This window comes from Peromyscus eremicus, chromosome 9, assembly GCF_949786415.1.
Source record: "Peromyscus eremicus chromosome 9, PerEre_H2_v1, whole genome shotgun sequence".
Classification (NCBI taxonomy): Eukaryota; Metazoa; Chordata; class Mammalia; order Rodentia; family Cricetidae; genus Peromyscus; species Peromyscus eremicus.
In genome coordinates this window covers 25,234,012-25,245,353 of record NC_081425.1, presented here as the reverse complement: position 1 = coordinate 25,245,353, position 11,342 = coordinate 25,234,012, and the positions used below count along the sequence as shown (strand labels likewise).

At 40.1% G+C, this 11,342-nt stretch overlaps 1 long non-coding RNA gene across 2 annotated transcripts in view; it reads right to left on the bottom strand.

Annotated features, from left to right (window-relative positions):
• Nucleotides 1-1,664: 1,664 nt before the first annotated feature.
• LOC131919871 (uncharacterized) overlaps nt 1,665-11,342 on the bottom strand; it is a 21,981-nt gene continuing 12,303 nt past the window's right edge. Inside the window, exons 2-5 of one of the 2 annotated variants that reach the window (XR_009381445.1) lie at nt 5,434-5,569; nt 4,699-4,866; nt 4,230-4,489; nt 1,665-2,125 (exon numbers count right to left, since the gene is read on the bottom strand). This is a non-coding gene — a long non-coding RNA (uncharacterized LOC131919871). The remainder of the gene's footprint in view (nt 2,126-4,229; nt 4,490-4,698; nt 4,867-5,433; nt 5,570-11,342) is intronic. The other variant, XR_009381444.1, reaches the window with a different exon arrangement.

Sequence of the window (11,342 nt, the reverse complement as noted above, 5' to 3'; positions counted from 1 at the left end):
CTGGGGAAAGGATACAAACATTTGACCATGAGTTTCACACATCGACTTAGAAATAGTTTATCTTCCCCAAGATCCTGCATGCCTAAGTACCTATCATCAGGCATTTCCCCAATATGGAGCTGACTGGCTATACAGCGTGAGTGAAATCACCCACTGTTCGAGCTCTTGCTGTCGGATAGCCTCCTGAATGATCTAGAGTACTCATTGCAGGGAGTACTGGCCATTCCAGTAAAGTGGTGGTTTGAGTAACAAGCTTTGTATGCTGGATCCATAATTGAAACAATTACTATTGTTGTGCCCTTCCTTTGTTTCCATTTCTTTCCTGTCCTGGTGGTTTCCCAGTGCTGCCTTCCAATACAAACGCAATGTGGCAATAGAATAAAGGACAAATATGCTTGGGTGTGTTGTGTATGCATTGAAGAACGCACACAACCACCCATCACCCTTTATAGTAGGATTTATTGGCTTACTTAAGTCTGAGAAATTCAGTATGTACCTTACAATACCTTTTCATGGCTGGCTAGAGTCCTTCTTATAGCCTCTTTCTTCACCATATCAATTCCTGTGGACTCAACTAACTTGACAAATGAAAAAAGACCAGTTGAAGAACTTACTTGAGCCAGCCAAGATTCTAGAATTAGACAGTGTACCAGAACCATAATAGTTCAAAATATCCTTAGTCCAACACATACATGGATTATATTTATAACCAGAATAAATGTACTAACCAGCACACAGGAATAATCTTATTGGTTGCTGTGGACATTTGTCTTCGAGGCACATGGTCTGCAATTGCTGTAATTGGCTGGGTTGTTTAATTACAAGAAAGTACTCTTGGGTTACGTTATGATTTGTTCTCACACCAATCTAGGTATAGTTTGCTATGTAGAACAGGTGCTGTGACCTAAACTTGTCAGTCAATTACAGAGGCTGGTTTAGACCAGATTTATTTTAGCTCAAAAAATCTTAAAAGTCTTTGAAGATATTTCTAAGTTCCCCAGGGAGGCAGAGTCACATGAACTTTGTTCCCTAATTGGCCCGCTTTCCCACTACGCAGTAGAGTAATACTAACTAATTTTTATTCCTTCCACTGAGTGGCATCTAACTTTCTCAGCTGATGGCCCCTCTAGACACACCACCAAGTTGCTATCAGTGGCAAGGCTGTCAGGTACATCTGGGTCAAGACGGCGTAGACCTCTTCCACCAGCAATGCTGTTTTCCCTGCCGCTGCATCCTTCCGCTGTTGTTTCCACAGAGAGAAGTTACTGGATCTCTTCCTCATATGTTTGCTTGCTCTGACACTAGAGATGGACCCCTCCAATCCTTATTCATCAAGCACTCAACTAGAGTCCCAGCATCGGATCTCCCTGCCCTAGTCTTTCCTAGCCTGGTGCATTCACTGTGAGCCCCTCATTGACGTGACCTGGCAGGTTTTACTTCAGCCATTTTCAATGGGTGCCAGACTTGCTTGAATCATAAGGTGAATACCATTTATGATCCAGTTTTCTGTATCATTCTCTAAAGAGGCCAACTTTCCACAACACTGCTAATGTAATAGTCATAATGAAAATGCATTTCCTTATTACATAAGAGCTGCTTATGAAATCCCAGTACATTTCTCACAGCCAGATTAAACATTTTATTGCCTTTATTTTTCATCAAGTATGCAAATTCTTTTTAGCAGGTTTCATTCTTGATTTAAAACCATTTTTCATGGAAAACTAAATCATTTATGGCCATATGGTCTCATGACAAAACATAGTTAAGAAAAAACTCAGTGAGTTTTATACCGAAATACCTCTTTGATGTTCCTTCAAGTGAAAGACACATACTTCGTAGCCGCAGAGAGAGGTGCTGTGAGAAAGAACTCTTAAATGTCGATAAACATGTAATGTGAGTACTTGCCAAAGATAAAAGACCATCAGTTTTCCTTTGCAGGAAGGGAAGATGTGGTTTGTTTCTCAGCCGTGAGAGTCAAAACGATGCATGGGAGAAAAAGAAGGGATGCTTTTTCAGGGAGGGAGCGAGGTGAATTTTGAAGTGACAAGACCACATGAGCTGTTGGCATTCTGTATTGACATGTCTCACACAGTTTCTCTCTTGGGTTCAAGGAATTCAGGAAAACCTGTGCAACAGCCAGTAATGAAAACAAGGATCATCCCGTGACAGCACACAACACAGTAGGCGCTGCCATGCAGACAATCTGTTTGTACTACAGTTAAGTCCCAGAATCCTATTGAAAGGTCGTGCTTATGTTTTTATGTGTAGATAAGTGAACCAAGGTTCAGAATGGAAAAGTTAGTTCTTGATGCCTATAGCTAATAGGTGGCAATTCCTGGATCTCAGCTCGGGGAGGTCTGACTTCACAGCCCACATTCTTCCTGCAATTTTATTATGCCTTTTGATAAATAAACAAATGATCAGAATTGTTAAGTATCCCTTAACTTATTTTGGCCAACTCTCACCTGGGATAGATATTCAAAAAAATCAGAAAACAATTATCAAACAGTCAGTAGCAGTGAAGTATCAGGACAAAACACCTGCATGGAAAGTCATCAGTGGAAGAGTTTGAGCTTTCAGACCACCACTGGTTAACTAATTCCATCATCTTGACAAGATATTTAATTTGCCTAAGCATTTATTTCCCTTTTAAAAATAAGCTTCTTTTCGAACAGACCTCTTGAAGAATTAAATGGAGTGTGTGTGTGTGTGTGTGTGTGTGTGTGTGTGTGTGTGTGTGTGTATGTGTGTGAGTGTGTGTGTTACCTGTTTCTTTGTTGGAACAATAAGTTGATGCTAACACTTATGGTACTGAAGTCTACCTGCAAGACCATGGATTTTCTTCAAAATCCTTTCACTACTTCCAAGAGCCCATCCCAGTTTAATAGCATGGCCTGGTCATGGTGGCTTCATCATCTTTTTCTCTTTAAGAAAACATTACTCCCATATGTCCTGCCTTCCTTAACTCATAGCTTTCCTGATCTGGTAAACAACACGATGGTTTATGATAAAGTCAAAAAGTAATTAATTTTCATCCCAGTTTGGAGTGATGCTTTAGAATGAAAGCCTCTAAAGTAACCTTGTTTTGTGTCTTGAACAAAATTTTGTTCGCACACATAACCTTTCCCTTTATTCTCAACTGTTTCTTCTTTAGCTCATAAACCTTTTTTTTCCCCTGATAACAGATAAATGCTATTCATGTCCTAGACATTTTGTTCTTTCCTCCTTTCCCTTTCTGTCTTTTTTCTCCCTATCTCTGGCATTCTGCTTTCAGTCAAGACACAAAAATCTCATTGCCCACTTTCTTTCATACAAAGATAGCTAGAAGAATGAGCATTACATGTCTTTTGCAAATTAGGGTCTAAATCTGACCAGGAATCCCACTTTGCCTCAACACAATCAAAGGAAAAAGTCTGTAAGTGCTAACAAACCTGTTCACTTTAGTCTGTGAGGACCTTCACATATTTAAAAGCAACAGAATCTGTACCCTGTAAGATGTGGTAGCTAAAGACAGTGCTAAGTACATAGTCTAAAAGAAAACAATCATTGTTAAGTTCCTGCCTTTTAAACATACAGACTCCAGGAGCGAGCCATGGGAAATGTACACCAAATTCAAAGCTAAGTTAGATATGAAAATTTTACTTTGATAGACCAAGGCATTTCCCCTATTCTTTTTGTTGGGAAAGAGACTTACAGGAAGATATAGATTTCAAAATATGATTTAATGAATGTTTTGGATTGTAGAAGGGCCCAAGGACCAGGTGAAATCCAATAAATATTCTGAACTTTCAAGTATGATCAACCAATATATAAGGACAGACAGAAAAGCCTGCAGAAGTGGAAGAATAAGAAAAAGAAAATGTACCTGTGTTTTAGATCTGTGATGAAAATGTCCTGGAAGTGGTGTGACCTTACTGAAGGATGAAAAGAACTATTTGAAAAGGAAGATATATGCATGCAACAGCAATTAAAGAAAAAAAGAGGCCGCCGGGCTGTGGTGGCGCACGCCTTTAATCCCAGCACTCGGGAGGCAGAGCCAGACGGATCTCTGTGAATTCGAGGCCAGCCTGGGCTACCAAGTGAGTTCCAGGAAAGGCGCAAAGCTACACAGAGAAACCCTGTCTCAAAAAACCAAAAAAAAAAAAAAAAGAATTACCTTATTACCCAATAGAAACAGGAAAGAAAGTTTCTTTCTTAGTATGTAATGTCTTTGGCTCTTCAATCCTTACCTTGATATTTAGCACAGGGCATTGTCTGCCATGTGCCATCTGTAACACAGCTCTTATGTCCTAGATGGTGTCATTTCCTCAAATCGCACCCTTTGTTCTATGTTCTTCCTCAACACTTGGCTGCTGTGTGTTGGTGTTAACTTGCTGGACAATCTCCAGGAAGCCACTTCCAGTCTCTGAATCGCCATGACTTCATCTTGATAGTGGGAACTGGGCAAAGGTATCTGCAACTTCCTTGTTTGATCAAATGTTCTACGACTCTATGAATATTCAGGAGAATATTATTAGCATAATACAAGGCTCAGAGAAAAAGAAAAGTAATTGACATTTTTTAAGAGGCTACGGTGGTGCTTTGTTTTGACTTAGTAAGAGAAAAAGCTTGTTTCACCTGTAGTATTTTCCAAATTGCGTGTGTGTTAAGGAAGGGAAAATAATCCTAAGATGGAAAAGTATATTATAAAAATGTTACCTTTATAAATCTTCATTGCAAGGACATAAAGAAATCAATCTCAAACTGATAGAAAACTTCTTTCATGCTGGTTGGTCTTAATTGTGACAGAAGGTGCTATATAGGTCCCGTGGAAAGAAAAGACATCAATGGTCTTGTCCAACAAGTCTCTCTATCCTCCATATCAACCTATCAGGAAAGATGTGTCCATGAGTACAATCGAGGCATTCTGTCATAGGAGTAACCAAGCATTTTCTGACTGGATTCAATGTCTTCTCCACAGGAAGTAAATCACTCCTGGTACTATAAACACAGTCAGAAGCCCATGGCTGGATAAGTCATAGCTTCGCGGGGATGGGGTAGGGGGTTATTTTTGTTATTTGGCTAAATGATATGTTGTGAAACTGTGTGTACAGATGTGTGCTGCTTTCAACTCTATCCAGAGCAGCTTTGTTTTGCATTGGGCAATGGTTCATATAGAGAATCATATCTGGCCAAAATGCTAAGAATAAGTGATAGTGAGTGCTCAGCTGTAAGTGGGACATCCATATCAAATACTCACCCCAATGTTCAGGGAATAACATAGAAGAGGAGGGAAAATAATGCAAAAACCAAAGAAAGAGGATGAGTGCTGTGAAATCCTGTCTTCTGGGCATGGTCGATGCGCTTACGAACCCACAGGAGCTCTGTTTCTTGCACAAGACCAAGCCTGTCAAAATTCCATAATGAATTAATGATGGACCCCTTAGGCCTTACCTCTAGCTGAGGAGCTATTGGCAGTTTGTGGCTGGTAAGAGAAGAGTCACTGTCCTCTTGGATTGTGACCACTAATTGTCCATGTTTCAGTGCATCACCCTACACCCATGCACAGAGAGACAGCACTGATTGAATTCTATTTAAAAAAAAAAAAAAGGACATGAAGTTGAAAGGGGAACACATTGAGGGTGGTGCTCTGAGTGGGGCTGTAGCAGGAAAATGGAGAGGTAGATATTGTAAAAATATGTTGCATATATGTATAAAAATCTCAAAAAATAATAATATGAAAGAGGAAAAAAATGGCAAAATAAATTGGAAAAATAAAATGAAATGAGTTGTTGTCTTTAAAAATATTGTTTACTTCATGTATTCCAGTCTGTAGGAAAATCACCTCAGTTATAACTGTCACCCCTCCTTATGGTGATATTTTATTTGTACTGAAATGTGATTTTATTTGTATGTTAACAAATAAAGTTGCCTGGGGGTCAGAGCTAATAGCAAGCCATAGCAGAAGCCGATCGTGGTGGCGCACAAATTTACTCCCAGCACTTGGGAGGCAGAGGCAGGAGGATCTCTGTGAGTTTGAAGCCTACGCCTGGTCTACTTAGTGAGTTCCACATGTGTCGAGACTATAGAGAGAATCCTTGTCTCAGGAACAACAAGTTGGGGGTCACACACCGTGCTGCCATAGATAATGGAATTATTTTCCCTGAATTTGTCAAATACAAATGGACTAGACATTATTTAGGTAGTTATTGCTTGTATATGTGGTATATAGTTATTGTACTTTTGTATATAATTTTTCTTATATTAGTTATAACTTTTTCCTTGTTTTATTAAAATAGAAAAGGGGAAATATGGTGATATTTTATTTGTACTGAAATGTGATTTTATTTGTATGTTAATAAATAAAGTTGCCTGGGGGTCAGAGCTAATAGCAAGCCATAGCAGAAGCCGATCGTGGTGGCACACAAATTTACTCCCAGCACTTGGGAGGCAGAGCTAGGCAGATCTCTGTGTGTTCAAGGATCCAGCCAGCATGGAGACACACGCCTTTAATCTCAATACCAACCATAGAAGACCTGGAGGTCTGTATAGATGAGCAGTGACGAGGAGGTCATGTGGTTGGGTTTACAATCAATGAGAAGGTAGAACAGAAAGTCTATAAAAAGACAGATACACAGGAAGTAGCGCTCTTGTAGAAGGAAACACAGCAGCGGCAGTGAAGGGTAAGGTTTTTAGCTCTTAGCTATTGCTCTGACCTCTTGGGCTATTAACTCTGCATTTGGCGCTGTGTTTCTTATTTAATAAGACCATTCATCTACACTTCCTGCCATCATCCTTGCTGGTAGTAAGATAGAGGGACCCTCTTTCTTAAGTACTTCTATAGCCCTGTGTGTTCAATCTGCATTTCTTCTAGAATGCTCTAAAATTAAGTACCTTAGCCTACCTCTTTTACTTCCACTAGAAGAGAAAAATCCTAACTGCCTGCAAGAGATTTTCACATACCTCTTTTACATCTACATTTCACTAATTCTTGGGAATGGAACATAGGATACAACTATGAGGAAAGATGGGATCAGGGAAAGGAGGAAAAGGCAGAAGAGAGAACACAGTTGGTCCCAGAACAAGCCTTCCCTTGAACTGGTCCTGACACCACAACTCTGGGTTCACAGAGGAAATGGAAATACAGCAAGCCAGGCTGTGGCTAAGATGGAAGACTTCTGTTATCTGGGAGCACTGGACCAGGGTCCAGTTCTGAAGTGTAGGCTGAGGCACGGTATCAGTGCAGAATGTGAGATGGGAAACCAGGAGCTTCCAATTCAGTCAAAGAAAGAAATAGAAGAAAGAGAGCAGAGAAGATATAATAGCCAAAGGGGCAATACAGGTTTCTGAGGCTTAAATATAGGTTATAGGTCCCTTTTTACAAACTGAAATCACAAATTCTCTTGCAATTTTTGTCCGTGGATATTTCTATCCATCTTTCCTTTCTGACTCTGACAAAGCTTAAGAAATACCAGCACTCGGGAGGCAGAGCCAGGCGAATCTCTGTGAGTTCGAGGCCAGCCTGGGCTACCAAGTGAGTTCCAGGAGAGGCGCAAAGCTACACAGAGAAACCCTGTCTCGACAAACCAAAAACAAAAAAAAAAAAAACAAAAAACAAAAAAAAAAAAAAAACAAACAAACAAAAAAAACTAAAGATACAAAATGTATTATGAATGTAAAATAAATCATTGCTTATTTAATTATTTTATTATGGATCAAATATTATCTTCAAAATGAATACTGTTACTTCAGTGTCAGTAGGACCACTCAATCTAGCTGCAATGTGGAAAAGAAAATGAAAATTGTTCCACTAATATTAGAATCTAGCATTATTTCCAACTTTTGAAATATTGATATACATTTAGAAATTCTTTGCAAAGACACCTTTCTGATGATGTCTGAAAGCCATATTAATCTATGAGAATAAAGATATGAATTTATAGGTCAGAGTAGTGGTTTGAATAGGAATGGTTCCCATAGGCTCATATTTGTGAATACTTGGTCATCAGGGAGTGGCACTACTTGAGAAGGATTAGGAGGTGTGGCCTTGTCAGAGTAGGCATAGACTTGTTGGAGGAAGTATGGCACTGGGATGGGCTTTAAGGTTTCAAATGCTCAAGCCATTTCCAGTGTCTCTTTCTCTTTCTTCTGCCTTTGGATCCAGATGTAGAACTCTCAGCTACCTATCAAGCACCATATCTACCTGCATGCCACCACCATGTTCTCCACCATGATGACAATGGACTAAACCTCTGAAAGTAAAAGGAAGCTGCAATTAAATGCTTTAAAAAATATGTAAGAGTTGTTGTGGACATGGTGTGTCATCACAGCAATAGAACCCTAAGACAGATAGTTTACTACTGCCTCCATTTAGTAAAATAATTGAAGTAGGGTCTATGAGCCCTCTCTTGTGCACCACAGATTCTTATCTTTACCGTACTCCCTCCTCCAAGGCTCAGAGGACATTTTGATGCAGGGAGGGGGAGGAGAAAGGTTATAAGAGCCAGATGTCAGAGGGAGCTAATGTAAAACAATGCCTTCTGGATATGACAGGAGTGGGCTGCTCCTGAGCCCACAGCAGCTGCAGTTGCTTGCATAAGATAAGTCAATCCACATTACAGCACGGAGCAGGGAGGGATTCATGAACTTCCCCAATCCTGAACGTCTACAGTGGATGTCTCCTAAGTAATGGGAAATCAGTTTTCTGTAAGAGTGTGGCCCCTGATAGGCTAACAGGGACCCAGTAGATGCCTCTACACTCATGAGTACATGTATAGCACAAACTATACTGGGTAGGCTATTTTTAAAAAGGAGAAGAAAAGGACACAAAGTTGGAAGGTGTTTTAATTAGAGTTACTATTGCTGTCATAAAACACCATGACCAAAAGCAAGCTGGGGAGGAAAGGGTTTGTTTGGCTTACACTTCCACATCATAGTACATTAATGAAAGAAGTCAGGGTAGGAACTCAAACAGGGCAGGCTCCTAGAGGCAAAAGTGATCCAGAGGCCAAGGAGGGGTGCTACTTACTGGTTTGCTCTCATAGCTGACTCAGCCTGCTTCCTTATAAAACCTAGGACCACCAGCTAAGACAGGGCATCACCCAAAATAGGCTGGACCCTCCCCCATCCATCACTAATTGAGAAATGCCCTATGGGCTTGCCTATGGAGGAATTTTCAAATGAGGTTTTCATCCTACTCATATAATTCTAGCCTGTATCAAGTTGACATTAAACTAGCCAGCAGAGAAGGGTATAGGAAGGTGAAGGTGGATCTGAAATGAGTTAGAGATGAATATGGTCAAAATACTTTATATTCATGCATGAAATTCTCAAAATTAATAAAATATTATATTATGGGGAACCAATGACAATAGTGTATACACAAAAGTTGAAAGAGTGTATTTTTTTATTTTTCTTCCTCTTTCTTCTCCTTCCTTGCCCAGTAATTGTCTATTGAGTTGTTTGATTAGGACAGAAAGTCTTTGAAACCACTGATCTAAAGGATGTTAACTTCATACTCTTTCAAAGTTCTTGAATGCTTTTACTGACCTGGGTGAGGACATGTGAAAGTAATATACCTGGACTATATTATCTTATTTTCTGGAAAAATGCCTTGACTGAATTATGATTTAATTTTATGCCCTCAGCTTTTATAAAAGGTCATTTTTGAAGAATAGTCATTCATCCATTTGGAGAGCTAGTCTGTATCTTTTGCAAACGCCTACTGGAAGGCTTTGAATATCATATAATCTGAAGTGTCTCAGATGAACATTCACACGACAAAGTTCCCCTATAATTTAGTAACAAGGAAACATTTTTCTCTCTAGATTAAGTTTGTATTCTCCTTGGAAGATGAAGAAAATTTAAAACCATATAATTTAATTTTGTTATTATTTGGATATTACAAGGTGCAAAATCAGTTGTATTCCTTATTCTTATAAGTAGTTCAAATTTCCAAAGGAAAAAAATGTTTCAAGATAACCTATCATTTGGTCTTTTCTACACAATTGTTGTTTCTCATCTAAAAGCAGCCGAGTCTTATCCATGATGGCTCCCTTTCAAATTACTCCCCCCCCCAAAAAAAAAGAAATAATTGTACCATCCATCCCTGGAAATTATTAAAGATTCATTTGTTTAATAATCTGCAACATCCACCTTCATGTCTGTGAAGGCCGATTTCAATGTCAGTTTGCTGCAAATTAGAATCACCCAAGTAGGGAACCTCATTTGAACAATTGTCCAGATTGCCTTAATTGATGAGAGGACCCACCCCAAAAGTGGCTACAATCTTCTGGTAGCAAACCAGACACAAAGGGCATGGCAGAAGGGACATTTTCCACCTTTAGCTGGCCTTCCTTCTTGCTACTGAGTTGGTTGACACTAATATTGCTGCCGATTTATTCCCTGATGTCAGAACCAGGGTTTCCAGACTGCCATTGCTGACTAAGGATGAGAGGCTCTCCAGGAAGCCCTGTGCTTAGGGTGGCAGATGGAGGCTGATGAGGCCCCCAGCCTCTTGGACTCAGCAACAACCTAGTTCTTAGATTCCTCAGTATGAAACAGCCATTGTGGAGCTACTTCTACTACTGAGGTAGGTACCCAACCTCAAGAACCTAGCAACTACTTAGTTCTCAGCACCTTCCAAGAGTGAGTCAACAGCTGCCACTATTTCATTTCATATGTAAACTCATTTAGTATTTAATAATGTACACACACACACCCACACACACAATTTCATCACTTCTTTTTCTCTAGAGAAACTTGACTAATACAGTGTTCCCCATTTCTCTTTCTCCTATTTGTTTTTTTAATTAAGAATTTTTTTCATTTTGCATACCAATCACAGATTTCCCTCTTCTTTCCTCCCGCCCCTTCAGTCTTCCCCTGCAATGTAACCCCCATCCCCACCTCCTCCAAGTCAAGGTCTCCCATGGGTAGTCAGCAGAGCCTGGTACATTCAGTAGAGGAGGCAGGTCCAAGCCCCTACCCCAGCCTCAAAGCTGTATGAGGTGTCCCATCATAGGTAGTGGGCTCCAAAAAGCCTGCTCATGCACCAGGGATGGATCCGATCCTTCTGCCAGGGGGCCCCTTAAGCAGATCAAGCTACACAACTGTCTCATTTATGTAGAGGGCCTAGTCCAGTCCTGTGGAGACTCCACACATTGGTCTAAATTTTGTGAGTTCCCAGTAGTTTGGTTTGGTTGCCTCTGTAGGCTTCCCCATCATGATCATAGGCCCCTTGCTCATAGAATCTCTCTTTGACTGGACTCCATTTACTCATTCATAAGTGGATACTAGATGTAAAACAAAGGATAATCAGACTACAACCCACAGCTCCAGAGAAACTAGCTAACAAGAAGGAC